Source organism: Mastomys coucha, unplaced genomic scaffold (assembly GCF_008632895.1).
Source record: "Mastomys coucha isolate ucsf_1 unplaced genomic scaffold, UCSF_Mcou_1 pScaffold9, whole genome shotgun sequence".
Taxonomy (NCBI): Eukaryota; Metazoa; Chordata; class Mammalia; order Rodentia; family Muridae; genus Mastomys; species Mastomys coucha.
The window spans coordinates 23,943,742-23,952,615 of record NW_022196915.1 but is presented as its reverse complement, the minus strand read 5'-3'; the positions used below and the strand labels follow the sequence as shown (position 1 = coordinate 23,952,615).

The window sequence follows — 8,874 nt, the reverse complement described above, 5'->3', positions numbered from 1 at the left end:
TATCATGGTATTTTTCTCTTTCCTCTATACACATAATTCAAAAGTTAGGCCTTTTCATTGTATACCAAAGCCCTACCATGTTCTGCTAATATTTGTTTAAGTTTCACATTGTTTTTTTTTTTTATGAGTGATAGAATTCTTTTACTTTGTCTTGCAGCCTTGATATTCCGTTTTCCACATGATCCATTCTGTTAATGAGGTTTTCTTTAGCTTAATGACTTTTTCATTTCAGTCTTTATTGAATTCTATTTTCATATAATTTCATTCAGCTCTTTTCTTTCTTGAAGTATATTCATATCTTTGAGTCCCTCTGGGAAACCCTGAGGCTATACACAATTAATTCTGGATATAGAACTACATACAACTCGTTGAAAGTGATGGGTGGACACTCTGGTGATGGTCCTATGACCCTCTCTGAACCTCCTTCAGTGAGGAAAAGTCAACAATCAGCAATCTGAGCTAGGTCAATATTTTGCAAGTAGGCACAGCTGAACCCATGGTAGTCTTGTACAACAGCCACCTAAAAGAAGAATGTATTTTTAGGTATATTATAAGTGAAATGCATCTATGGTTGACTATAACTGTTTATTTCAAAATGCTGATAGAGAAACAAAGAAATGACAAAAGTTCAAAAATGTTGGATATGCCAACTACTTTGATCATTACTCATTGCATGTATGTACACCTTTCACAATCACTTTAGTCTTTTTTCTTTCTCTTGAAGTGCTGGGATTTGAACCCAGAACCCTGTACATGTTAGACAAGTGGTGTACCACATAGTTTCCCAATGGTGGATATTTTTGTTATTATTACATTATTTATTTAGGGGAAGGAGTATCTACAATGTAGAGATCAATGATAATTTGAAACAGTCAGAAGACTTATAGAAGTCAGCTATGACCTCGAGAACCACATGGGTTCTGATGGTCCAACTCAAACAGTTAGGCTTAGTGGCAATGCTATTATCCACCAAGCCATCTTTCTGGCCTCCAATGGTGGGAAAGTGTGAGGCATACCCAAGGAATGAGAAGAGCCCATAAACTAATATTTTCCGGCACTAAGAAAGATGTAAAATTATATAATATAAAGTGTGTTTTCCAGATTTTTCACAATGTAGTAACCAAAAGCTGTAAATAGACTAAGCCTTATATTCCCCTATAGATTAAGCCTTATATTCCCCTATAGATCAAGCCTTATATTCCCCTAACTGCAGGCACAAGGAGTGAAACGCATAGAAGCTGTCACAAGCAGAAACTTCCTCATGATTGTTTTCCAAATTGCCTAAATTTGATATTCCTTTTGCATTAAGAACCATATTTATTTAAATATAAAAACAAAAATTTTCCTTCAAATATTGGTATGTCAAGAAGGAACACCAGCTTCCCCTCAGATTCACTCACCCTCAAGACAGAAACAAAGATGAGAGAGGGGTAGAACTGAGCTTTCAGTTCTTCTATGAACAAATGCTGCTGACATCAATGGTTTCCACAGGTCTCTCATTCTGTTCTCTGTGCCCCAATCAGTTTTATGTTGCTTTAACACAAGAGTGCCAACGAATTAATTTATAAAGAATAGAGGTTTTACTATACAGAGAAACCCTGTCTCGAAAACCAAAAAAAAAAAAAAAAAGAATGGAGGTTTTCTTGACTCACAATGCTGGAGATGGGGAGGTCAAGGAGCATAACACCAGCATCTCACCAAAGCTTCCTGGTACATCATAACAGGACCAAGACTAGCACGTGGCAAGAAGGAGCAGACATACCAGAGAACTTGATTTCAAAATAAGGCTACCTTGGGAAAACACTTGCAACTCAACTATTCCAAAGGTCTTACCTCCCCACACATCTGCATAGGAAACTATGATTCTAAAACATTCAAAGCACTGCCTTTCTCTCCTATGATATAATTTTTAAAAAAAAAAAAGTATGACTTTGTGGAAGAATTATATTTTATTCCTGTAACTGGGTTTCAAACTAATAGCTAAACTAACATCCAACAGCACCAAAATCCCTGAATCAGAAGGTCAAAGTTCAGAACCAGTAATCAACTTGGGATTTGCTGAAAGAGGCCATTTGAGCCACAACTACTTTCCATGATCACCAACCTCCTCCAATACATGTCCCACCATGTACTGTAAGAAAAGGATCCAGTGTGGGGAAGGTTCAGTAGCTTTTGGAGAAAGCTAAATTTTCCCTGAATCAACCAGTCTCATTTTCTGAAACTGAATAGAGATGTTCCCAAGATAGTACTGCATAAAGTATGCAGGGTGAATGGGTCTCAGGAATGGGGCCAGCAAAATGGCTCAATGTTAAAAGGCACTTGCTGCAAAGCCTGATGATATGAGTCATATCCCCAAGACCAACGAGATAGAAAACTAACCCCTACAAGGTGTCCTGTGACTTCCACACTCATGCTGTGACATAGGGACACACACACAAACACACACACAGTAAAAAAGTAAATAATTTTTAAAAATATGTCTCAGAATGAGACTTATATTACGTATGTTGGTCTCTGCCTAAACAGTGAGGCTACTAGCAGGATAGTAGCTCAGGAAGGAGCTTGGACTGGCCTCAATCCAGCTCCTAAGCCATGTGAGACTGTAAAGGAATTTCAATTCAGCAACATGACTCCTCTGGAAAGAGATTACACCCAAAGATATGATACAGCCAGAATGCAGACATCCTGGATTATAGTATGATCTGACTTGGATATAGACACACCTTTAGTACAGACTTTTAATCCCTAACATTGAAGGTAAGTTTACTTTGTAAAAGGAAGCAGCCATGTTTGAAAGTGATGTCTAATTGAGAAACAGACAAAGAGATAAATCAGAGAAAGATTTAACAGAATGAGTCATAGATGGGATACACCCAACTCACACAAAAACAGCAGAAGAGAGGTTACATAAGAGAGAAAGGGGGGGGGGTTGTCTTTGGTAAATGGTATGCATATATGGCAGTTTTACAGAGATAAGTTACAGAGAGAGCAAACTAGACATAGGTGAAGACAGAAAAAGTCAGAGAATGAGATGGAGCCAGAAGATTAGAACATCTTGCCAAAGTTAGTATCAGGCCAGGTAAAGCAATTCAATCAGAAGCCAAGAGAAACTGGATTGGATCAGTCAACTTAGAAGATCAGATTGTATGGAGGCTAGAAGTGTCTAGGCCTAGGCTTAGGCCTAGGAATAGAACAGAGAAGGAAACATTCTGAGCTCAGTCAGCTCTCATCTCAATACTTCATCTGAGGAAATAAAAGTTATGTTTACATGAGAGGCACAGAGAATAGTCCACAGGCCACAGAATTCAGGGGCACTGAAATCAGATGTAGTTAGAACTAACTGTAAGATTATCTAAGAATTTCTAGTCCACAGTTTAGCACAAGCACATATTCTAGGGGTGCTGTTAGATATCACTGGTCCTGTTGGATGGTTCCTGTCCCCTATAAATTTGGAAACAAGGAAGACCAGTGATGGTGAGTAGTATAGAAGAAAGAAACAGGCTTCAGTATTAGATGCAAGGGAAGGATAGGAAACACATGAGGTAACATGCTGGAGAATAGGCAGATCCAGCTGCTCTAGATACTCAATTCTAGCTGCACATTAAAGTTACCTGGAGGACTGGGCACACTGGTACATGACCTTAATCCCAGCTCTCAAGAGGCAGGGGCAGATGGATCTCTATGATTAGGCCAGCCTGGTCTACATAGTTCTAGGTCAGCCAGGGCTAGAGATCTTGTGTCAATAAATAAAGTAAATAAGTAAATTACCTGGTAGTTTTCAAACCCCAGACCTCAGACCAATTCCATTGCTTCAAATTCCCTGGCAGCAGAAAACAATTCAAGCATTTCCTACTGCCCTCAGGCATTTCCAACATGCAGATAAGGCAGAGAAAGAAAGTTTAGCTATCATCCTAAATTGTGGTTGTTTAATCATAAGCAGTGGCAAAAAAAAAATTTAAAAAAAAAACTTATTTATGCTGGGCATGGTAGTGTTCACCTTTAATATCAGAATTCAGGAAGCAGAGGCAAGTGGATCTCTATAAGTTCAAAACCAGCCTGGTCTACAAAGACCTAGTGGATAGATAGATAGATAGATAGATAGATAGATAGATAGATAGACAGATAGATAGACAGATAGATGGATAGATGAGTTAAGTATGTGCCTGTCATCTATGTGCTGGTACCTACAAGAGACCAATTCTTCCTGAAGCTAGAGTTACAGGCAGTTGGGAATTGCCCAACTGATTTGGGTGTTGGTCTTCAGGAAGAACTTCAAGTGCTCCTATCCACTAACACATCTCTCCAGACTCCTAAAATTTTATAATATTGAAAATAAGTGTAAAGGAAACACTACTTGCCACAGGAAAGTTAGCAGTGTTATGGCATGTACACAGGAAAGTATGGTAAAGATTAGATGAGATGCATGGAGGATTAATAACACCAGAGATTCTATATGTCCCATTCAATTTCTAAAGTCCTGACCTAGCACATGGGAGGATATCCAAAGTATTCATTCAATAGTCACAGACAAGTGTTAATCAGCTGTGAGCTTGTTAAGGATCAACCTGTATAACCCAGCAAACGAACAATCAGTTTGTCTTCACTTGAGCTGCCCCAGAGCAGGGACTAACACAAGTGTTCAAGTAGTTTGTTTCAAAAGTGATCCCGGGAAGCCCAAAACAACAGTGAATGAGGCTGGAGATAAGCTAGAAACAACAGAGGGAGCTTGACTGAGCTCGTGGGAGTTATAAGTGATTAAGCTTACTCCAGGGAGAAAAAAGTATTATTTCAGTTTTCATTACTGCATGGAAATGCCTGAGGCTTGGTAATATTATTAGAAATAAGGATATTTCTCTCTCAGTTCTGGATGTTGAATGTCCAAGATCAGATAGTCCTAATGATTAGCACCTGAGTAAAGACTTGGTCTGTGGCAACACCCATGAAAAGAATCACATGCTGAGACAGGGAGCCAGAGAGCCATTCAGGGACTGTGTTTGCTCTTGTAACAAAAACATGACCATTCCAAGACCATCTCCACCAGGCTCACTTCTTAAAACTTTGCTACCTTTCAACCACACTCCTGGGGTTGAAGGTCCAAACACATGAACTCTTAGGAGACATATTCAAATAATATCTAAACTACAGAATAGACCCATGCAGAACTACAGAATCCCCACTAACGTCCTGCGCGAGCTGGATGTTCACTGCAATGAAGCCACTGATGCCTTTATGTTTCTCATTTGATACCTATGGGTGAGCTCCTGGCACTTGCAGAAATAGCTAAGGCAGAAAAACTTGACCCTTAAGAGCTTACTGTTGGAATGGGGGTCCTGCATGAGAACTCACCCCACACAGCCCTGGAAACAGGTAGGCTAAGACTGTAGCAGGACCCACCAGAGATAGCTGCTCCCGGTTCCCTGAATAAATCAAGCATTAAGAGGCGTTAACAATTTATGAAGTTCCCTGCATACCTCAGGAGACAGGCATGATATCTAATCACAGAACAATTTTATAATTTAAAAGGGATTTGATTCTCTTCTCTGTCTAGACAGAAAATAAGCTGAGAGAATGAACTCAGACCCTGCGTATTTAAACAGAACATTCTGTGTGCACCTTAAGTTAAGATATGTTAGTCCCTAGTGTAGGAAGTCAGATTAACACACATTACTTTGCACAAAAACTAATTAAATTTTTCTATCTTCTTCGTTGGCCTCTATCAATTAACTGTAATTTAAACTTTACCTGGGTCCTTCCACAGAGGAAATGAAAGTACACAGCCCAGATCCTAAAGAGCAAATACAGCGTTCTTAGGGGAACCTTGGAAAGTATCAGAGAAAAGATAAGAACCGTGGTAGTCTGGAGTTCAACTGGCTACAAGCTCTCTTATCAAGAAAGGTGAACTGGGGAGGTAGAGAGAACGTAACAAATACACTGACCCCAATGATCTATTTCAAGGAAATGCTAATGAATTTTATATTTTCCAAAATCAAGGAAATCAAGAAGAGAAATAGATAATTGGCTATGTGTACAGAGGGAGGTAGGCCTGTGTTCTACATTATCATTGTTTCCTGTGCTTTTACGGCTTTGTTTGTGTGGTGCTGAGGGAACAAACCAGGGCCTTGTATGTACTATGCATACACATGTTGAGCTACACCCCAGCCTTTTAAGAAAAACAATTCTAACTTCTTATCTAGGGTAACCAAAGATTAAAAAACAATGATCAGTAATTGAACCCAAAACTGGTTTTTGAACGAGATTAGGAGCTTCCCTCTCCTTCACATGTAGGAGCCCAAAGGGGCCCTGAGCTGAAATAATACAATTTCAGGGCTGGAGAAACGGCCCAGCAGTTTAAAGGTGCTTGCTTTTCTATGGTGAGGAGTGAGGTGGTAACCCAGGGCTGAAAATGGATTACTCGGTAACATTTGTAACTAACTCCGAGCCCTCTACTCCTGTGGAAACATGCACACAATATAAACACAATCACAAAGATATGCATAAATAAAAATAAAATATGCACTTAATTTTTTTTTCATTTTTCCGTTGGACCCTCGCAGACTTGCCCACTCTTGGAGTTCCCAGTTATAGCCTAGCCGTGTCTCTGAAAACCCTGGCTCAAATCTCCTATGAAATCCCAGGAGGAGAGACTAGGACATAAACTTGAGTAACAAACACTTCTAAGTCTCCCAACCACCTCTTCAGCTCTAGCTGCTTCCTTCAGAAGGAAACTGTCTTTCCCAAGATGTGTCATTGTCCCTTCAGGGGTCTGTACTGGCTGGTTGTGTGTGTCAACGTGACACAGGCTGAAGTTATCAGAAAGAAGGGAGCTTCACTTGGGGGAAGTGGCTCCATGAGATCCAGCTGTGGGGCATTTTCTCAATTAGTGATCAAGTGGGTAGGGCCCCTTGTGGGTGGTGCTATCTCTGGGCTGGAAATCTTAGGTTCTATAAGAGAGCAGGCTAAGCAAGCCAGGGGAAGCAAGACAGTAAGGAGCATCTGCCTCTGCATCAGCTCCTGCTTCCTGACCTGCTTGAGTTCCAGTCCTGACTTCCTCTGGTGATAAACAGCAGTGTGGAAGTGTAAGCTGAATAAACCCTTTCCTCCCCAACTTGCTTCTTGGTCATGATGTTTGTGCAGGAATAGAAACCCTGACTAAGACAGGGTCCAAGTGGTCTGCATCACCTTTTAGAATGCTCTTGATAAAAGGAAAAGTAAATGGAGCTTGTGGTATAGATGTTGTTGTTGTTTGGGATTTTTTAAATATTTATTTTTATGTATATGGGTACTCCTCCGTTTGCATGTATGTTTGCATGACAGAAGAGAGCATAAGATCCCATAACAGATGGTTGTGAGCCACCATGTGGTTTCTCGGATTTGAACTCAGGACCTCTAGAAGAGCAGCCAAAGCTCTTAACCACTGAGCCATCTCTCCAGCCCTGTTTAGTTTTTTTTTTTTTTTTGAACCAAGCTCTCACTGTGTAGTCCTGACTACAGAATGTTGGGATCATAGGCATGTTCAGCCACACTCAGCAATGCCTTCTGTTTAATGAGTGATTTCATTACCCAGTTACTCAAGTCACTAAGTACAGGTGATCATGCTAAAATGCAGACTAACCAGTAAGTCTAGGTTGTGGTAAAGTAGCCACTGATAAGAAGCCCTAATTGATATGGAATTAGTTTCTGCCCCTGGTCCAACCTTTAGGAAATAGAGCTTTAGGAATATGGAGATAATCAGACAGAGGTCTTCCTAGGAAGTTGAACTTTGACTAGGAAAATCAATGCATTCCTATATCATCTGCAGTACCAAGGAACATATGTATGAAAATGAATACCTAAAAATGCCCTAATTTGACACATGGCCAAACTCACATGAGCATCCTTAACAGTAGAGATCCTCCAGCCTGAGTGAGCATGAGAATCACCCAGAAGCCTTAAGCACAGAGGACCAGACCACACCTCCAGAGCTTCAGGTTAGGTTTGTCCCATTTTTGTTGTTTGCTTGTTTGTTTCTGCAGGCATGTAGAGGATGAGGAAAACTTTGTGGAATTGGATCTCTCCTCACAATTACATAAGTTCTAAGGATCAAACATGAATCATCAGGCTTGCAAGAACAAATTGTTCTAACACACACATACACAGACACAGAGAGAGAGACACACACACATACACACACACACAATTTTAGAATAGCCCAAGGCCAGTGTTATTTTCCTCCTGCCCTATGTACCCAGCACCCTGAAAATATGTTCACAACAGTCTTGTAATACTAATCTCTACAAATTTACTTTGAATATGTTGTTAAGTAAAGTGGATTACTTATAAACAACATATATTTCCTTCTTTTTTCTTACCTCATCCTCCATCCTGAAACCTGTCTTCTTTTAATGTTAAAATCACCTATATTTAAAGTGGCTAGTGGTGTGTTAGTCAGGGTTCTCTAGAGGAACAGAACTTATAGAATGAACATAAAAAGAAAATTTACTAGGCTGGCCTATGGGTTGTAGGCCAGCTAGACCAGCAATGGCTGCATAGCAACAGAAAGTCTAAGAATCAAGTAACAATTCCGCCCACAAGGACAGATGTCTTACCAGGTGTTCTGTGTGCCAGAATCCTGAAGAAGGAAGCTCTAATGCCAGGGAAGCAATGGACTTGCTAGTGAGGGCAAGGCTAAGCAGGCAGAGAAAGCAAGCTTCCTTCTGTGTCCTTTCTATAGGCTACCAGAAGGAGGCATGGCCCACATGTAAAGTGGTTCTCCCTACCTCAAAAGACCCAGATTTAAACTAGATCTTCACACTTCAAATGACTAAACTAAGAAAAAAATACTTCTCCCAGGTGTGCCCAGATATTTCGGGCAGATGTAGTCAAGCTGACAACCAA

At 40.3% G+C, this 8,874-nt stretch overlaps 1 long non-coding RNA gene across 1 annotated transcript; it reads right to left on the bottom strand.

Moving 5' to 3' along the window:
* Nucleotides 1-217: 217 nt before the first annotated feature.
* LOC116085369 lies at nt 218-8,478 on the bottom strand. The gene is made up of 2 exons (XR_004116515.1): nt 8,349-8,478; nt 218-520 (listed from the first exon to the last, which is right to left on the bottom strand). It is a non-coding gene; the product is annotated as an uncharacterized LOC116085369 (long non-coding RNA).
* Between the last annotated feature and the right edge of the window lie 396 nt (nt 8,479-8,874).